The sequence below is a fragment of the Stylophora pistillata genome, chromosome 4, assembly GCF_964205215.1.
Source record: "Stylophora pistillata chromosome 4, jaStyPist1.2, whole genome shotgun sequence".
In the NCBI taxonomy this organism is placed as follows: Eukaryota; Metazoa; Cnidaria; class Anthozoa; order Scleractinia; family Pocilloporidae; genus Stylophora; species Stylophora pistillata.
Genome location: NC_142522.1, coordinates 35,995,601 through 36,016,531, shown reverse-complemented (window position 1 = coordinate 36,016,531; position 20,931 = coordinate 35,995,601). Strand labels below are relative to the sequence as shown.

At 38.9% G+C, this 20,931-nt stretch overlaps 2 long non-coding RNA genes and 3 pseudogenes across 4 annotated transcripts; 3 read left to right on the top strand and 2 right to left on the bottom strand.

Annotated features, from left to right (window-relative positions):
* Window positions 1-324: 324 nt before the first annotated feature.
* On the bottom strand, window positions 325-15,301 carry LOC111328343 (uncharacterized). 3 transcript variants are annotated; one of them, XR_015999960.1, is made up of 4 exons: window positions 15,096-15,301; window positions 13,547-14,987; window positions 13,080-13,166; window positions 12,622-12,873 (listed from the first exon to the last, which is right to left on the bottom strand). It is a non-coding gene; the product is annotated as an uncharacterized LOC111328343 (long non-coding RNA). The 3 variants fall into 3 exon arrangements; XR_015999959.1 differs by lacking the exons at window positions 12,622-12,873; window positions 15,096-15,301 and adding an exon at window positions 325-580 and having other exon boundaries at window positions 13,547-13,698; XR_015999958.1 differs by lacking the exon at window positions 15,096-15,301 and having other exon boundaries at window positions 13,547-13,697.
* On the top strand, window positions 3,009-4,125 carry LOC148733521 (uncharacterized; annotated as a pseudogene).
* On the top strand, window positions 6,131-7,247 carry LOC148733520 (uncharacterized; annotated as a pseudogene).
* LOC148733519 (uncharacterized) lies at window positions 8,872-11,393 on the top strand (annotated as a pseudogene).
* A 2,821-nt stretch (window positions 15,302-18,122) lies between the features above and the next one.
* On the bottom strand, window positions 18,123-19,202 carry LOC148733518 (uncharacterized). The gene is made up of 3 exons (XR_015999964.1): window positions 19,050-19,202; window positions 18,581-18,667; window positions 18,123-18,374 (listed from the first exon to the last, which is right to left on the bottom strand). It is a non-coding gene; the product is annotated as an uncharacterized LOC148733518 (long non-coding RNA).
* Window positions 19,203-20,931: the final 1,729 nt, after the last annotated feature.

Here is a 20,931-nt window from a genome sequence, read left to right as displayed (position 1 = left end):
ATGTACTGCGCATTACAGGGGCAATAACTCAATTTTTTAACTAAACTTTAATTTAAGGCCTCAAGAAAAACCCCTTCACTCTAAAGATCTGATTAGTAATTCTCCTTACTGTCCGCTGTACAATTCTTAGGATGTTAGTTTGGAAAGATTGGTATTGGGTCAACGGATAATTCACTGATTGATTTTTTCCTTTATTCTCATCCGTTGTTCGCTTGATATTGATGTCGCGTGTCGCGGTCACTCATGGGAGTTAAAAGAGTTTTCTCACCACCCTGTCCATTTAAAATGTTTGGGCTCAACTTCAAAAGTAGCGAATAGCACATGTTTGTCATGTGGATCACAGCCTTTATTCAACTCATGTCAAACAGGTTAATTTCACTAAAATACAATAGTGATGATAGCGTTATATAAATAGACATCTACATCTCAATTTCATCATTTAAGAAGAACATTTTGCTGTAACTTTGAGTTAGCGTAGTAAGTCTTCAATTCGGGAAACTCATTTCATTTGGTCCACTTCACATCCCAGCTCGCGGGCCTGTAAGCAGATGCCTCTCCGGTACTGCCGCTCACGTTGTGCCTAAATATTTCATAAACATGATTTTAGAATGTACGTCAAGTTTATTCGAAAAAATAAACATAAAAACAAGACCGCTAGCTCTGACAGATCGTTGAATGAATGAAAAGTACCTTGACTTTCTCCTTCAATTCAATTATTGAATAACTAAACTGACATCAACAAGGGAAACCGAACAGACAAAAGTGTACTAGCCTCCTCCAAACGTCTGCGGATGTTTTTCTTCAATATTTCTAAATTTTTAGCCCCTCCTTCATCCCTAAACTTTTTCTGAGTCCGTCCCTCAGGCTAGAAGAGACTTTGAGTAAAAAAAATTAAGTTCGAGAAGTAACTGAATACTCCGAGTGAATACACCGATTAACGACACATGTAAATGTAAAAACTGAACTACTTGGATCATTCGAATTCAAGATTCCAGCTCATTTTGACATGACTGAATGGTTGAGGTATTTCTACGCTCACCGGAATGTGATCCTCACCGGACAATCTCCGTTTGAAAGGAAAAAAAAATTGCCATTTATAATCGAGCCACTTGGATAATTTAACTGAAATCAATAGAGCAAACTGAAAACATTGAAAACCGCATATGAAAACACTATAAAACATTTTGAGTGGATTAAAAGGGTAAAAAAACTCTAAGATTATTCGTGTCCATTTGTTACCTCGCAGCCAGGCTTCTTAAAGAGTTTAACTCTCATGTTGCCCTGAACCAACAACGAAGAAAGGAACATTGCAAAACTACAAAGCGCCATAGTCTTCATTTTCCTTACGCAAGCTTCAATGCATGAAAAATTCTGGTATATAAAGGTGCAGTAGACAACCCAAGATGCATGCAGCTGTAGGGAAGCACTTTTTCTGCGCAGCCCGGAGAAAAATTAATTACTTCCTCAGTCATCGTACATCACAAAAGCGAGTCAGTCAAAATGTACTGAACTCACAGTATTTTGAAAACAGGATTTTAATCAATTTGTCCAGTTTGCCTTTTTGCCGGACGTCAGTTAAATTATCCAGAAAAGTGCAAAATATTTCCATCGCTGCTTGAACTGAGTAGACTGAAATAAATATTTTGCAAAGGCAAACATGAGAAAACAACCCTGCTCCGCCGCCTATGCTACCGCCTCCCGGTTAGCTCAATATTGGTAGAGCGCCGGACTGTTGTGCGGGAGGTCGTGAGTTCAAACCCGGCCGGACCAACACTCAGGGTCTTTAAATAACTGAGAAGAAAGTGCTGCCTTTGTAATAATATCTGCAAATGGTTAGACTTTCTAGTCTTCTCGGATAAGGACGATAAATGGAGGTCCCGTCTCACAAGCCCTTGTATGTGAAAAAAGATTTGTGGGACGTTAAAGAACCTACACACTGCAAACGATTCTATACCACGGCCGAATGTATTTGGTTGGAGGATGAGTTATTGTTCAATATTTTTACGAGGGACTTCTCAAAGAAACTTATTCAAAGTAACTGTCCACATTCACCGACAAAGGAAAATAAAAAAATTTGAATAAATATGATGGTGATTCATTCTTTTTTGCTATCTCTAGAGAAGTGAAAGAAGAATTAGATAAAGTAAGAACTCGATTACCCTGAGAAGTGTTGAAATCTAGTTTGAGCATGAAGATAATAGCTTGTGTCTTAACTACTTAGAAAAAGAAGAAAAACGTCTCTTGAGATTCTGTTGGTAGCACCTGAATACGCTAATGTGTAAAACTGTCAGATACAGTATACACATTTTGATTAATTAGAATTATTTTGATTAATTAGAATTGACTCGTTTCCTCCCAGACGCAGAGTCTCTTTTTCATGAAAGTGTCAGCTATCAATTACAGATCAACAGGTTAAACCTTCCTTTATACGAACTCTGCATTGCGAGGCAAACGACTAAATATTCTTGATTTTAATTTATAGCCAGGGCCCTCTAACCACGACGAATAAAATCACTCTCCATATAATGCTTCATTTAGCGTTTCACTTTATCATTCTTTACTTCAACTTGGAGCAGGAGTTTTCACTGAAATTTAACGCAGTATCATCATGCCGATATACCACCGGGAGCCCACACAAGCGGCGTGTCTGGTCGTTTGTTCGAAATATAAAGAAATGTATGGGAGAATATTGAAGAGTCGTACTATCGTAAACTTATATCAAGGAATGTCTATGTTAAGGCTCAAAATAAATGTAAATCTACCTCACTTGCTGTGTATTGTCGTTTCTGTGGCTCTAAATGGCGAATTTGAACGATTTGGTAGATTTTGCGTTGACTTATACAGTAAAGAAACAATGGAAGTAAGGGGGAAAATGATTCTTCACATTATCTTGAAAAGGCTACCTAAAAAAATCGAGCAAACACTTCAGGAAACAAGCTTTTCCTGTGAGCCTGTGACATGCTGGCTAGGCCGCTTAAGATTTTGCGGCACTGACAAACTTAATTGCAAGTATAGTGAACACGTGTTTACGATGTGCTTATAAACTTTATTAAATTGAAACATTTTTACGAGAAACAATTCTATAGCAGCCTAAACGTCTACATTTCAAATTACTCAATTCATGAAATTGAGCTTTAAATTTGAGTAGATTGTGCAGTTCAGAATAGAAAAAATCGAAGAGTTCGAATGGCTTTGGCATCGGTGTCAAGTATGTGTTCAAACGTTGGTCCTCCAAGAACTCTCTCATACTTCACAGCGTCCTTTTCAGTTTTCCTTACAATTTTAACCATTCCTGGAAACTTTCTCGTCTGTTTGGCCATCATAAAGGATCCTTTCAGAAACTTGAAAACACGTTTCAGTTGCTCTTCAAAGCAGCGAAGCGCTTCAACTTTGACTTCTTAAATAGCAAAATCCCACACATTCTATACTTCATCTTATGCACGGCGTCTATTTTAACATTCATGGCGCTTATTGTGGATAGATATATGGCCCTATCGTCGCCAGTGAAGTACAAAACAATGGAGCGCTATTGCATTGTAACTTCCATCTCAATTTGGGTGGCAGCGCTGGGGTTTTCCTTTTGTATACTTTGAACTGGGTTTCATATCATCTACTCCTTTATTTTTGCAAACACTGCTGTTCTCAGAACGTTTGGGGTTCTCATCTTTGTTAATGTAGGAATACTTAAAAGACTGCGACAGAGATCGAGATATTGGAGGGAACGGAATCTGATGAACAGGAGAGCCAGAAAATCTTGTCAATACAAAGAAGGACAGTAAGGCAACCAAGACATTAATGATTGTGCTTCTTGCATATTTTGCTTCGTTTACGCCAGTCTGTGTTATGATTCATGTGTTAAATATTTTCTCTGGTTGTAGTCGTGTGTTGATCCATTGGTTGCGAGATTTGCAATTCTTAATCGTGTTGTGTAATTTTGGTATTAACCCTTATTTATACGCATGGAGGCTTCCTCAGTTCAAAAGAGCTACAAATTTCTTCGTCTCAGGACACGTGCTAAGATGAGTGACATTACTACAACACTAGTTCACGCCACTGGCAAGCGAGAAACAAGCCAAATACCTAAAAAATCTTAGTGGAGAAGACGTAAATATTTCACCCGTTTAATGAAACTTGACAATCATAAACACACTCTCAAACCTATATATACTTAGATATAACTCTTCGAATTACTTGTATCCCGGCGTATATTTGCCATTTATAATCGAGCCACTTGGATAATTTAACTGAAATCAATAGAGCAAACTGAAAACATTGAAAACCGCATATGAAAACACTATAAAACATTTTGAGTGGATTAAAAGGGTAAAAAAACTCTAAGATTATTCGTGTCCATTTGTTACCTCGCAGCCAGGCTTCTTAAAGAGTTTAACTCTCATGTTGCCCTGAACCAACAACGAAGAAAGGAACATTGCAAAACTACAAAGCGCCATAGTCTTCATTTTCCTTACGCAAGCTTCAATGCATGAAAAATTCTGGTATATAAAGGTGCAGTAGACAACCCAAGATGCATGCAGCTGTAGGGAAGCACTTTTTCTGCGCAGCCCGGAGAAAAATTAATTACTTCCTCAGTCATCGTACATCACAAAAGCGAGTCAGTCAAAATGTACTGAACTCACAGTATTTTGAAAACAGGATTTTAATCAATTTGTCCAGTTTGCCTTTTTGCCGGACGTCAGTTAAATTATCCAGAAAAGTGCAAAATATTTCCATCGCTGCTTGAACTGAGTAGACTGAAATAAATATTTTGCAAAGGCAAACATGAGAAAACAACCCTGCTCCGCCGCCTATGCTACCGCCTCCCGGTTAGCTCAATATTGGTAGAGCGCCGGACTGTTGTGCGGGAGGTCGTGAGTTCAAACCCGGCCGGACCAACACTCAGGGTCTTTAAATAACTGAGAAGAAAGTGCTGCCTTTGTAATAATATCTGCAAATGGTTAGACTTTCTAGTCTTCTCGGATAAGGACGATAAATGGAGGTCCCGTCTCACAAGCCCTTGTATGTGAAAAAAGATTTGTGGGACGTTAAAGAACCTACACACTGCAAACGATTCTATACCACGGCCGAATGTATTTGGTTGGAGGATGAGTTATTGTTCAATATTTTTACGAGGGACTTCTCAAAGAAACTTATTCAAAGTAACTGTCCACATTCACCGACAAAGGAAAATAAAAAAATTTGAATAAATATGATGGTGATTCATTCTTTTTTGCTATCTCTAGAGAAGTGAAAGAAGAATTAGATAAAGTAAGAACTCGATTACCCTGAGAAGTGTTGAAATCTAGTTTGAGCATGAAGATAATAGCTTGTGTCTTAACTACTTAGAAAAAGAAGAAAAACGTCTCTTGAGATTCTGTTGGTAGCACCTGAATACGCTAATGTGTAAAACTGTCAGATACAGTATACACATTTTGATTAATTAGAATTATTTTGATTAATTAGAATTGACTCGTTTCCTCCCAGACGCAGAGTCTCTTTTTCATGAAAGTGTCAGCTATCAATTACAGATCAACAGGTTAAACCTTCCTTTATACGAACTCTGCATTGCGAGGCAAACGACTAAATATTCTTGATTTTAATTTATAGCCAGGGCCCTCTAACCACGACGAATAAAATCACTCTCCATATAATGCTTCATTTAGCGTTTCACTTTATCATTCTTTACTTCAACTTGGAGCAGGAGTTTTCACTGAAATTTAACGCAGTATCATCATGCCGATATACCACCGGGAGCCCACACAAGCGGCGTGTCTGGTCGTTTGTTCGAAATATAAAGAAATGTATGGGAGAATATTGAAGAGTCGTACTATCGTAAACTTATATCAAGGAATGTCTATGTTAAGGCTCAAAATAAATGTAAATCTACCTCACTTGCTGTGTATTGTCGTTTCTGTGGCTCTAAATGGCGAATTTGAACGATTTGGTAGATTTTGCGTTGACTTATACAGTAAAGAAACAATGGAAGTAAGGGGGAAAATGATTCTTCACATTATCTTGAAAAGGCTACCTAAAAAAATCGAGCAAACACTTCAGGAAACAAGCTTTTCCTGTGAGCCTGTGACATGCTGGCTAGGCCGCTTAAGATTTTGCGGCACTGACAAACTTAATTGCAAGTATAGTGAACACGTGTTTACGATGTGCTTATAAACTTTATTAAATTGAAACATTTTTACGAGAAACAATTCTATAGCAGCCTAAACGTCTACATTTCAAATTACTCAATTCATGAAATTGAGCTTTAAATTTGAGTAGATTGTGCAGTTCAGAATAGAAAAAATCGAAGAGTTCGAATGGCTTTGGCATCGGTGTCAAGTATGTGTTCAAACGTTGGTCCTCCAAGAACTCTCTCATACTTCACAGCGTCCTTTTCAGTTTTCCTTACAATTTTAACCATTCCTGGAAACTTTCTCGTCTGTTTGGCCATCATAAAGGATCCTTTCAGAAACTTGAAAACACGTTTCAGTTGCTCTTCAAAGCAGCGAAGCGCTTCAACTTTGACTTCTTAAATAGCAAAATCCCACACATTCTATACTTCATCTTATGCACGGCGTCTATTTTAACATTCATGGCGCTTATTGTGGATAGATATATGGCCCTATCGTCGCCAGTGAAGTACAAAACAATGGAGCGCTATTGCATTGTAACTTCCATCTCAATTTGGGTGGCAGCGCTGGGGTTTTCCTTTTGTATACTTTGAACTGGGTTTCATATCATCTACTCCTTTATTTTTGCAAACACTGCTGTTCTCAGAACGTTTGGGGTTCTCATCTTTGTTAATGTAGGAATACTTAAAAGACTGCGACAGAGATCGAGATATTGGAGGGAACGGAATCTGATGAACAGGAGAGCCAGAAAATCTTGTCAATACAAAGAAGGACAGTAAGGCAACCAAGACATTAATGATTGTGCTTCTTGCATATTTTGCTTCGTTTACGCCAGTCTGTGTTATGATTCATGTGTTAAATATTTTCTCTGGTTGTAGTCGTGTGTTGATCCATTGGTTGCGAGATTTGCAATTCTTAATCGTGTTGTGTAATTTTGGTATTAACCCTTATTTATACGCATGGAGGCTTCCTCAGTTCAAAAGAGCTACAAATTTCTTCGTCTCAGGACACGTGCTAAGATGAGTGACATTACTACAACACTAGTTCACGCCACTGGCAAGCGAGAAACAAGCCAAATACCTAAAAAATCTTAGTGGAGAAGACGTAAATATTTCACCCGTTTAATGAAACTTGACAATCATAAACACACTCTCAAACCTATATATACTTAGATATAACTCTTCGAATTACTTGTATCCCGGCGTATATTTTGACAATTTCTAAACTGATAATTTTATGAGTAAGAAGTTTTAATAAGTCCAAAAGAGATCTTTTTTTTTTCTTTGATGTTGTGAAAATAAATTGTTTAAGGATCTTAATGGGGTTAACCGATAGGCGTAAAATGGCCAAAAATTTAGTCGATAGCCGTAAAAATTGAAAAATTTTAACCGTTAGCCGTAAATGGGGTCAAAAGAGGTAACCGTAAAAAAAATTGTTCCCTAAATTTCTTAATTTTAAGGAAGGTGCTAAACTTACTTATGACCTGTTTCATTTCTTATTTTGCTGACTTTGACTCCGTATATGTCGTACATGTGGTTCATACGTTTATAGGCCAAGCTCGTTTCAAGGACCCCCGGTAGTCTCCCTTGACCTCACTCGGCCTGCGTTTTGTAGGACAAGTTGACAGCTTTTTGTTTTAAGATCTCCAATTTCTTCACCCAGTGTGCATGTGAGTTGAACGATGTCGGTATTGAAAGCTGTTGTTAGTTTTTATCGAACGGGTGAGGAAAGGCCAAGCGAAAGATACAAGGCAAGACTCAAAGTCCAAGAAGAGCATCGGACACTTTCAGCGTTCAAGAAAAACGTTATTGACTTTCTTGGTCTTAACGAGCAAGCCAGGAAGTTCGGTCTTGGGCAATTTGACCTTAAACTTTACCGCCTCGCCAAAATCAACGGCAAGATAGAAAATTATTCTTTATCGACCCAGCAGCAGCTAGATCTGGAACTACCCCTGTTGCTTGACTCAGATAGTGGAAGCGAGCTGAACAGTAAGTACTCTTAAAGTTATGAATTTTGTACGTGACTACTAGGATGCCGCGTGGCAAGAAATTTTTGCGGGTCTTTTATCTTGGGGATTGCAGAAACTAAATTAGTTCCCCACATGTTTGGGGAGCTAATTGTTTCGATAGCGAAAGACTGGTTTTCTTACTGAGGATTAATATTTGTTATTTTCAGGAGATCGCGAGCTTGAAATACCTGAGTAAAGCAAGTAGCAGAGATGTCACTGTTTGCAAAACGCTTACTGTTGATCACTAAGGCATGGGTCGCACTTGGCAAAGTTTGGTGTGAATGTGGTCTCTTTGGTGTAAAAATCTGTCATCGGGGAACATTTCCTAATGCGACCCTAACTTTTCCAGTTCGCAAAAACTTTGAAAACCGGCCAAAACATCAAAGACGCCGTAGTGCTTGGGTGGGGCAGGTAGATTTCGGAAAACTCGGGCTAAACAATAGCTATTACAGCGGTAACTATCATCGCTTGTCAGTAAACAGCAAATGACTCGACTGGTCGCGGAACTGACCAGGCATATGGCGCTCCAAGTAATCTTCGCTGACGTCAATTTCTCGCTCTCATCATAGCGGCAGTCAAAACAGTTAAACAGGCGTTAACCCATCTTTCATAGATCATACGAAAGACAAAAAAGTGCTCGTGTTTAACTGAATAAGAAGAATAAGCATCACCGTGATCGTTATTAACAATGCTTCAACGGGAAGCATTTTTTCAACGTTTGTTTTCCTTTCTCAGCTCACTGCTCTCTCCCCATAGCACGTCGATAAACGTGTGTCTGGTTTATCAAAGTGTCATCACTGACATTTTTTTCAAATGTCTAATCTCGTATTAATCTGCACGTTGAGAGACTCAACAGATTGTGATGTCCGAAAACCTTTGAGAAAATTGCTGACCTTAGAATGCGTCAGAAATAAAGATAGGATGGCAGTAGAGCCAATAGGACGACTAACCAGACCTGAGGTGGTAAAAGTATTAAGAAAGGTGGCACTTGTGGTACTCACACTTGTTCCGGAGAGGTATAGATTTTGGACCTCAAATCAACAAGGTCTTTGTTGTCATCCTTTTGTTATCTCTCCTGGACCTCTTGGTAGTGTTTTGGCACTTTATTACGATTTTGTTTCCTGTTGCTCTCGATTACTTAAGATAAGACTTCACCAACCAGCCGATGCAACAGAGCTTCAAAATGGGCTGAGAGATGCGAGAGATCTATGCTTCAGTAGAGGTGTAGCCTTTAAGGCAGAGCGTGGTAACGCGTGCGGAAGATTTAAAGACATTGAAGGGAACGTTAGACTAGACCCCAACTCTCTACGTTCACGTGCTGATCTGGAGAGAATACTGGGAAACTACAACCTCTCCCTGGATGGAACCGTTCCAACCTTACGCAAGCGCCTTTCTCAGCACTTAGACCAGCTAGAAGCCAAGGTGACGAAATTTGTTTTGCAAACTAATGTGTTGCTTTCAAAGCCTGCAGCTTTATGTATGGTTAGTGATGACATACTATTGTGCGCTGATGATGGTCACCGAGCTATCTATCAGATTCAGCTAGAAAGAGATGGAGTCACCACAAAAGGCAAATCGAGGAAACTCGTAAGATATCCAGAGGGTGCTTATCGCCTGGAATCCATGACAGTCTCTAATGCTCCACATGTTTACTTCACAGCGGCAAAAAGTGGCCAATGTAACGGTGGCCTTAATTGTTTTAGCATGGAAACCGGCGAGGTCATGACTATTCTTGAGAACATGACAAACAGTTGCAAGAAGATCAAGAAAGTAGCAAAATTTAATGACACACTAGTCTTCACAGACATCGAGGCTCGTCAAGTCAAGCGTTACAATCCGTTGACCAAAAAAGTTGATACTCTTGCCGGAGATGGACGCGAAGGAGAACAGGAAGGAACTGAGAAAAGTTGCAGCTTTGTCCAAGTGTATGGAATATGTAGTGTTGCAGATACGCTTTTCACAAAGCGGATGCGGCAGCAGGGAAAATCAAGCTGATTATTGGTTTTTCGGGGACAACAAACTTTTTAAGTCACCTGGGCATTTTATATGACAGCTTTGGCATAGGTTGTAAAGGTAGTACTTCTCAGACAATTACGCCAGAGGAGGTAGGTAAGAATGTTGAGAAGGTGAACGGCTACATCAAATCTACGGTAAGAAATGTAAAAGAAACAAATCACCTCAAAGAAGGTGCAACAACGAATGGTCCTCAGGGAACTGTGTCTAAAAAGACGCAAGATTCTGTCGAGCTCTTGTTGAATGGTGTAAACAACCTCATCAGAAATATCACAAATGTCAGCCCAGAGTACAAAGATAGCATTGACTGGCAAACTTTACTAACAACTCAAGTAGAGAACCTACATGCGTTATCGCATTTTAAACATGAGACATTTAGGACCCTTCAATATGCGATGGACTTTGGTACGATATCAAAGGAATCTTTAAAGCGAATAACTAAATGGGGGGCTAAATACTATACTCATCCGTCTTCCTACTACACAGTGCCCCAAACGGGAATGTCATTCAAGGACGTGCAGTTTATGACTCCACTTCTTTCTGTGGGGCTATCGAAAAAGGATGAAGAAGTAATGAAGGAATGGTTGGAGGATTACCGTCCAGTGAGGCAAAGAACTGAGGAGTGAAACGACGAAAGACAAGGCAGGAGCCTTGCCCCCGGCAGCGTAAGCCAAGCCAAAGTCGGATGTTACTCCATAGGTACGATTTCCCGATGACCCAGACGACAGAACCCTCCCTGCCTCCTCCGAGGTAAACTCTCTAGTCTCCGATCTGTCATTAAGTTTCATAAGCGATTCCAACATTCCGCAAGTGAAGTTCCCGTCTGCTGCTGATTTCAACCAGGTGGAGGAGTACGAAAGCGATTCTGAAATTAGCGATGTTGATACGGATAGTGACTTAGAGGATCTTATCATCAGTAAGCCAGTAGTAACAAGGTCCGGAAGGCAAGTCAAGGTGTGGACACGGTTTGATGTCTAGGCAAAAAAAGGTAACCGAGACAAGCTAGACTGTACATTGAAGGATTTTGAGGCGTCAAGCATGGCTATATTTTGAGAAAATTTAACAGGCATGTAACACCATATAAGGACAAACAGGTCACCACTCCTACAAGTAAATGTAAGAATGCATGACGTAAGTTAAGTTGTGTATGGCCTTGTATTGAATCCTTTTTCGTAGTTCACAATTCTATGCGTAAAATAATATTAGAAGTGGTATGATTTATCAAATATGAAATTTTTTCAAAAGAATAACTCATTTAAGCCTGAGATGACCATAACACCTTTAGTTTGCTTTAAAGATTAAAAAGAAACAGGTTTATTAATATTTAACCATTTGGAACCAAAGAAATTAATTTTTAACTTTTTTATTAACCGTAACTGTAAACAATTAACCGATAGCCGATATCGTTCGTTCGATGGTATCGATTCGTGTGAAGTTTTGAAGGTGTATAACTCCCCGCAGCAGGTGATGACTTCTCCTTTATGTATGATTAGATGTTGACAGTTCTGATACATGCGCATGCCAGCCTTCAGTCCTCGTAAGTTGTGACAAAGATGGCCGACAGCTATCGAAACTGTAACATTTTAGCATGCAAAAAAAAACTACCGGCAGCAGGGAAAGAAATTATATAAAAGCGTTTGAGCTAACTCCAGCCTAATAACATTCTGCAGAACTCTAGCTATCTGGCTCAAACTGATAGGGATGTGTTCCTCTTCTAGGATTCTTAAAAATAAGGACCAATTGTAAATTGTGAATAAAAATGTACTACACATTACAGGGGCAATAACTCAAGCCTTAACTAAACATTAATATATAGGCCTGGAGATGAACCCGTTCACTCTAAAGATCTCATTCGTAATTCTCCTTACTGTCTGCCGTACAATTCTTAGGATGTTAGTTTGGAGAAATTGGTATTGGGTCAACTGATAATCCACTGATTGATATTTTCCTATATTCTCATCCGTTGTTCGCTTGATATTATATTGATGTCGCGTGTCGCGGTCACTCATGGGAGTCGAAAGAGTCTATATCACCACTTTGTCCACTTCAAATGTTTGGTCTCTGTAATGTTCAGGAGTTCGCTTGCACAGTTCGCTTACACGTCGCGTAGTTTGTTCGTTTTCCAAAATTTTTCTACCCCCGTTCTCACTCACAGTGCATAATAAGTACTCGAGTATACGTCTCCTGGGGCCTTGGGCATGGACTTGGAGGCCTGGACACTACAGGCTCACCTTCAGGGCCGGGTTGTTCAAAGCTGGGTTAAGATACCCCAGGGTTGGTGTGAAATTTCATTTCAGATCTGAAAGCTTTAAAAGAAAGTTCAGTTTAACTGTTTTCGTCTATCATTTCATGATCGGATGCTTTCAAAACAACAGGGAAAATTATCCCAAAAAGCTTCTGTAACAGAGAAATAAGGAAACCTGGATTAATCATCCTTCGAACAACTGGACCCAGAAGTAGTGAAAGGCACTGACATGCTTATTATATGGACCACAGCTTTTATTCATTTCATGTCAAACAGTTTAATTTCACTAAAATACAATAGTGATCGGATAGCTTTATAGACATCTACATCTCAATTTCATTATTTAAGAATAACATTTTGCTGTAACTTTGAGTTAGCTTAGTAAGTCTTCAAGTCGGGGAAACTTATTTCATTTGGTCCATTTTACATCCCAGCTCGCGGGCCTGTAAGCAGATGCCTCTCCGGTACTGCCGCTCACCTTGTGCCTAAAGATTTCATAAACATGATTTTAAAATTTACCATTAACTTTATTCGAAAAAATAAACATAAAAACAAGACCGCTAAGCTCTGACAGATAGTTGAATGAATGAAAATTAAAGTACCGTGACTTTCTCCTTCAATTCAAATACTGAATAACTTAACTAATATCAACAGGGAAAACCGAACAGAAAAATTAAAAACCTGCTCTAACCTCCTCCAAGCGTCTGCGGATTTTCGTCCTCAACATTTCTAAATTTTCAGCCCCGCCTTTATCTCTCAACTTTTTCAGAGTCCGTCCCTGGAAGATTTTAAAACGGCTTTTAGTAAGAAAGTTTCACTTCGAGAAAGAAATGAATATTTCGAGTGAGTAGACCGATTAACGACACATGTAAATGTAAAAACTGGACCACTTAGATCATTCAAGATTCCAGCTCATTTTGACATGACTAAATGGTTGAGGTATTTCTACGCTCACTGGTATGTGATCCTTACCGGAAATTAACCGTTTGAAAGGAAAAAAATTGTCATTGATTTTTAATCGAGCCACTTGAATGATTTAACTGAAATCAATAGCACAAACTAAAAAATTTGAAAACCGCGCATAAAAAAAAACTATGAACATTTTGAGTGAATAAAAAGGTAAAAAAATTTCTAAGCTTATTGGTGTCCTTGTGTTACCGTGCAGCCAGTCTCCGGACAGGGGCCAACTTTGACGACGCCCTCGACCAGCAACGAAGAAAGAAACAGTGCAAAAATACAAAGTGCTATAGTCTTCATCTTGCTTACGCAGGCTTCAGTGCATGAAAAATTCTGGTATATAAAGGTGCAGCAGACAACCCCAGATGGGTGCAGCTGTAGGGAAGCCGTTTTTCTGCTCAGTCCGAAAATGTACAACTGACAGTATTTTGATAACAGGATTTTTAATCAATTTGTCAAGTTTGCCTTTTTTTTTTTGGCAGACGTAAGTTAAATTATCCAGAAAAGTGCAAAATATTTTCATCACCGCTTGAACTGAGTAGACTGAAATAAATATTTTGCAAAGGCAAAAATGAGAAAACAACCCAGCTCCGCCGCCTATGCCTTTTATACTAACAACACCGCTTACGAAATTTTCTAAGTACAAATAAAAACGTACAAACTTGATTAAGCAAAAGATAAAACCGAGAAGGGTTTTAGATCCCGACTCGTACACTTTCGTACATTTCAAATTATCTTAAGCTATTGTCAAAGAATATTGTTGCTGACATTATACGGGGGTAATTTAGAGGCGTCACGCTTAAAGAAGATTTTTCGTCTCTTTCGATCAAAATTAATTTTATGAGAGGGTTACGGAACAATTTTGGGTTCGTTTCGGTGCTTCTCGTGACGGAATTGGCTGAGGATCAGCAGGAATGCTGTTGGATACCTGCTTGGAAAGACAGCTGTCGGGCCTTTTTTTCTTTTTGCTTTATTTTCTAAGCTAAGGCTCCTTCTGTAGAAGGGAACTTCCAAAATAATTAAACTTTATTCAAACTTAAAAATGATGTTTAGCAGAAAATGCCGCCATTTTTTTTAAGTCAAGCGCGGAAGCAAACCGTGCAGTTGAATTCTGGCTTTTCTTGTCATATCACTACGACATTAACTTTTAATACCATTTCAAAGAAGTGGTTGTTTTCCATAACAGTTAAAGGGAAACGGTCACGGTCTGCGGATGCTCGTATAGCCGATCGAAACTTAAAACAGCAATCCTGACTTTTTCAATTTGCATTCACAAATTCAGAATGGCGTCTAGCGGAGGATCCGGACATGGCAGTAAACACATTAACTCAGGGCGGAAACGAAAGGTTGGAGATAGAGGGGAATACAAGAAAGCGTGGCTGAGGAACCATAAGCGTATTTATGTGGAAGAAAAGACATTTAAGTTGTAGCTGCAGGCAAAATTTGATGCAGGTTTTGAGTCATTTAGCGACAGTGATTTTACTGATAGGAAAATAAAATAATGCCAGATATCACAGACATTTGTAGCATCTTCGAGGCAGATGTTTATTCTACTACACATTATAATTGGAATACAGGTAAGCCTCAGGCGAACTCTACGGCTCTCATAAATATAGGCAGATGACGACAGCTCGTTCGAATCCTGAAAAAAGGGAATACACAATTTATTTCGTATGCTGTTTGGACATTCGAGCCACAAAAGAAGTGAATGTATACAACTTTATACGTGTATTCAAATTTATATGCATACCCTGTTTCTGCAAGGTTTATTGCTTGTTCCACATTTACGTTCATCTGTACGCAGCACGTTTCTCCCTTTGCACGGGTACCCACGAGAACTATTTTCTTTGCGCTTCGTCGTACAAGCACTTTTACATTTACAAAAGATCATCGAGGGTTCCTCAGATAAATAAATTTGCTTTCACGAGCATTTGCTTTGTATAAACTTGATTTAAATGCAAAATATATGCAGAATTCTTCAACTCACTGATATTTCTATAATGGCCGTCGAGCGTGACAAGTCTCAGAGAGAGTGTATGCTACTGCGCATGTCAACCCGTGACGGTGTCCCTTTAAGTTTTATCGAAAATATAGATTCACAGGTAGTAAAATTTATCTTTCCTGCTAATGTGAAAGTGTGAGTTCTCGATGGAGTCAATCCACCCGTGTTGATTCCCTCACTTTTTTCCCTTAAGCTCATTTACATTTTAACTCTGAAATGCTAACAAAAATAATAAGGTATGGATAGATCGTATGTCATAATTTTCACCCATCACATGAATAATTTACTTAACATTAAATATCTTGTTATTTTTTCTTCCCTTTTTCATTTTGATTTTATCAGTTTTCTTTTTTACTCAGCAAAATCGAGTGCTTTACACGATAACGAGTATTACTAGTAGCTATGTCTTTTTTTTTAGAAAAAATTTTAACTCTGAACGGCTTTCATTTAAATAGGCGCAGTTCGAGTTGGCATCTTTCAATTGAGTGTTATCCTCCTCTTGCACAAATGAAAACACCTTGACTTTAGAAATTATCAAAAAGATTTTCGCTGGGAATTAGACTTAATGAAACAAACAGTGTTCAGCTACCTCAAACGATTCTATACCACGGCCGAATGTATTTGGTTGGAGCATGAGTTATCGTTCAATATTTTTACGAGGGACTTCTCAAAGAAGCTTATTCAAAGTAACTGTCTACATTCACCGACAAAGGAAAATAAAAAATTTTAAATAAATATGATGGTGATTAATTCTTTTGTGCTATCTCTAGAGATGTGACAGATGAATTAGATAAAGCAAGAACTCGATTACCCTTAGAAGTGTTGAAATCTAGTGTGAGTACGAGGATAATAGCTTGTGTCTTAACTACCGAGAGATAGAAGAAAAACCTCACTTGAGATTCTGCTGCTAACACCTGAATACACTAATGTGGAAAGCTGTCAGATATACACATTTTGATTAATTAGAATTGACTCGTTTCTTCCCCGACGCAGAGTCTCTTTTTCATGAAAGTGTCAGCTATCAATTACAGATCAACAGGTTAAAGCCTCCTTTAAACGAACTCTACATTACGAGACAAACGATTAAATATTCTTTATTTTGATTTACAGCCAGGGCCCCATACCCGCGACAAATAAAATCAGTCTCCGCGGAAGCGGCTCATTCTTGTTTGTCTTTCGATTTTAGTGCCTCCGCGAGCACGTAATTTTTTAATTGTTTTTCTTTCTCTTTTTGCCGATGTCTTAATTTTCACTCGCTCAACACGATAATAAAGAAAACCATGATTAAAGCTAACGTGTGTAAAGCTGGACGCCGGTTGACGTGAGCCAATCTGGAAAAGCCGCTCGGTCCTGCACTCACACAGCTTTTTCGACGCCTTTTCCAAATTCTAACGGCGGGCCTTTCAACCTCGTTCCCAGGGCGCTTTTCCGCCCGTCCTCTCAACGAGAGGAGGTTGCGCGGCTTTAGCAGACTGGTGTGTGCTTTTCATTTTCATACCCCTGGCTGAGAGGTTATGAAGCATAGAAAGACAGGATAAAGACTTTAGGAGGAGGTTTTTATCTAAGCAGGCCTATCTTTTTTTGAAATAAGAAAATGGCCAAATCGCACAAATTATAGGACACCAGCGACTGGGCACCAGATTAATATAAAGCTAAAGGGGCTAATTGCCAGGATGCCTTGCCATTTGAGACGCGACTCGTGCGATATGGTTCATTCGATGGTATCGATTCGTGTGAAATTTGTGTAAAACTCCCCGCAGCAGATGATGACTTCTCCTTTATGTATGATTAGATGTTGACAGTTCTGATATATGCGCATGCCAGCCATCCGTCCTCGTAAGTTTTGACAAAGATGGCCGACAGCTATCGAAACTGTCTCATTTGAGAATGCAAAAAAACTACCGGCAGCAGGGAAAAATTATATATAAAAACGTTTGAGCTAACTCCAGCCTAATAACATTCTGCAGAACTCTACCTATATAGCTCAAACTGCTAGGGATGTGTTCCTCTTCTAGGATTCTGAAAAATAAAGAACAATTGTAAATTGTGAATAAAAATGTACTGCGCATTACAGGGGCAATAGCTCAAGCCTTAACTAAACATTAATATAAAGGCCTGGAGATGAACCTGTTCACTTTAAAGATCTCATTACTAATTCTCCTTACTGTCTGCTGTACAATTCTTAGTATGTTAGTTTGGAGAAATTGGTATTGGGTCAACTGATAATCCACTGATTGATATTTTCCTATATTCTCATCCGTTGTTCGCTTGATATTATATTGATGTCGCGTGTCGCGGTCACTCATGGGAGTCGAAAGAGTCTATATCACCACTTTGTCCACTTCAAATGTTTCGTCTCTGTAATGTTCTGGAGTTCGCTTGCACAGTTCGCTTACAGTTCGCGTAGTTTGTTCGTTTTCCAAAATTTTTCTACCCCCGTTCTCACTCACAGTGCATAATAAGTACTCGAGTATACGTCTCCTGGGGCCTTGGGCATGGACTTGGAGACCTGGACACTACAGGCTCACCTTCAGGGCCGGGTTGTTCAAAGCTGGGTTAAGATAGCCCAGGGTTGGTGTGAAATTTCATTTCAGATCTGAAAGCTTTAAAAGAAAGTTCAGTTTAACTGTTTTCGTCTATGATTTGATGATCGGATGCTCTCAAAACAACAGGGAAAATTAGCCCAAAAAGCTTCTGTAACAGAGAAATAACGAAACCTGGATTAATCGCCCTTCGAACAACTGGATCCAGAAGTAGTGAAAGGCACTGACATGCTTATCATATGGACCACAGACTTTATTCATTTCATGTCAAACAGTTTAATTTCACTAAAATACAATAGTGATCGGATAGCTTTATAGACATCTACATCTCAATTTCATTATTTAAGAATAACATTTTGCTGTAACTTTGAGTTAGCTTAGTAAGTCTTCAAGTCGGGGAAACTTATTTCATTTGGTCCATTTTACATCTCAGCTCGCGGGCCTGTAAGCAGATGCCTCTCCGGTACTGCCGCTCACCTTGTGCCTAAAGATTTCATAAACATGATTTTAAAATTTACCATTAACTTTATTCGAAAAAATAAACATAAAAACAAGACCGCTAAGCTCTGACAGATAGTTGAATGAATGAAAATTAAAGTACCATGACTTTCTCCTTCAATTCAAATACTGAATAACTTAACTAATATCAACAGGGAAAACCGAACAGAAAAATTGAAAACCTGCTCTAACCTCCTCCAAGCGTCTGCGGATTTTCGTCCTCAACATTTCTAAATTTTCAGCCCCGCCTTTATCTCTCAACTTTTTCAGAGTCCGTCCCTGGAAGATTTTAAAACGGCTTTTAGTAAGAAAGTTTCACTTCGAGAAAGAAATGAATATTTCGAGTGAGTAGACCGATTAACGACACATGTAAAGGTAAAAACTGGACCACTTAGATCATTAAAGATTCCAGCTCATTTTAACATGACTAAATGGTGTAGGTATCTCTACGCTCACTGGTATGTGATCCTTACTGGAAATTATCCGTTTGAAAGGAAAAAAATTGTCATTGATTTTTAATCGAGCCACTTCAATGATTTAACTGAAATCAATAGCGCAAACTAAAAAATTTGAAAACCGCACATAAAAGAAAAACTATGAAACATTTTGAGTGAATAAAAAGGTAAAAAAATTTCTAAGCTTATTGGTGTCCTTGTGTTACCGTGCAGCCAGTCTCCGGACAGGGGCCAACTTTGACGACGCCCTCGACCAGCAACAAAGAAAGAAACAGTGCAAAAATACAAAGTGCTATAGTCTTCATCTTGCTTACGCAGGCTTCAGTGCATGAAAAACTCTGGTATATAAAGGTGCAGCAGACAACCCCAGATGGGTGCAGCTGTAGGGAAGCCGTTTTTCTGCTCAGTCCGAAATTGTACAACTGACAGTATTTTGATAACAGGATTTTTAATCAATTTGTCAAGTTTGCCTTTTTTTTTTTTGGCAGACGTAAGTTAAATTATCCAGAAAAGTGCAAAATATTTTCATCACCGCTTGAACTGAGTAGACTAAAATAAATATTTTGCAAAGGCAAAAATGAGAAAACAACCCAGCTCCGCCGCCTATGCCTTTTATACTAACAACACCGCTGACGAAATTTTCTAAGTACAAATAAAAACGTACAAACTTGATTAAGCAAAAGATAAAACCGAGAAGGGTTTTAGATCCCAACTCGTACACTTTCGTACATTTCAAATTATCTTCAGCTATTGTCAAAGAATATTGTTGCTGACATTATACGGGGGTAATTTAGAGGCGTTGCGCTTAAAGAAGATTTTTCGTCTCTTTCGATCAAAGTTAATTTTATGAGAGGGTTACAGAACAATTTTGGGTTCGTTTCGGTGCTTCTCGTGACGGAATTGGCTGAGGATCAGCAGGAATGCTGTTGGATACCTGCTTGGAAAGACAGCTGTCGGGCCTTTTTTTCTTTTTGCTTTATTTTCTAAGCTAAGGCTCCTTCTGTAGAAGGGAACTTCCATAATAATTAAACTTTATTCAAACTTAAAAAGGATGTTTCGCAGAAAATACCGCCATTTTTTTTAAGTCAAGCGCGGAAGCGAACCGTGCAGTTGAATTCTGGCTTTTCTTGTTATATCACTACGACATTAACTTTTAATACCATTTCAAAGAAGTGGTTGTTTTCCATAACAGTTAAAGGGACACGATCACGGTCTGCGGATGCTCGTATAGCCGATCGAAACTTGAAAAAGCAATCCTGCCTTTTTCAATTTGCATTCACAAATTCAGAATGGCGTCTAGCGGAGGATCCGGACATGGCAGTAAACACATTAACTCAGGGCGGAAACGAAAGGTTGGAGATAGAGGGGAATACAAGAAAGCGTGGCTGAGGAACCATAAGCGTATTTATGTGGAAGAAAAGACATTTAAGTTGTAGCTGCAGGCAAAATTTGATGCAGGTTTTGATTCATTCAGCGACAGTGATTTTACTGATAGAAAAATATAATAATACCAGATATCACAGACATTTGTAGCATCTTCGAGGCAGATGTTTATTCTACTACACATTATAATTGGAATACAGGTAAGCCTCAGGCGCACTCTACGGCTCTCATAAATATAGGCAGATGACGACTGCTCGCTCGAATTCTGAAAAAAGGAAATACACAATTTATTTCGTATGCTTTTTGGACATTCGAGCCACAAAAGAAGTGAATGTATACAACTTTATACGTGTATTAAAATTTATATGCATACCCTGTTTCTGCAAGGTTTATTGCTTTTTCCACATTTACGTTCATCTGTACGCAGCACGTTTCTCCCTTTGCACGGGTACCCACGAGAACTGTTTTCTTTGCGCTTCGTCGTACAAGCACTTTTACATTTACAAAAGATCATCGAGGGTTCCTCAGTAAAATAAATTCGCTTTCACGAGCATTTTCTTTGAATAAACTTGATTTAAATGCAAAATATATGCAGAATTCTTCAACTCACTGATATTTCTATAATGGCTGTCGAGCGTGACAAGTCTCAGAGAGAGTGTATGCTACTGCGCATGTGAACCCGTGACAGTGTCCCTTTACGTTTTA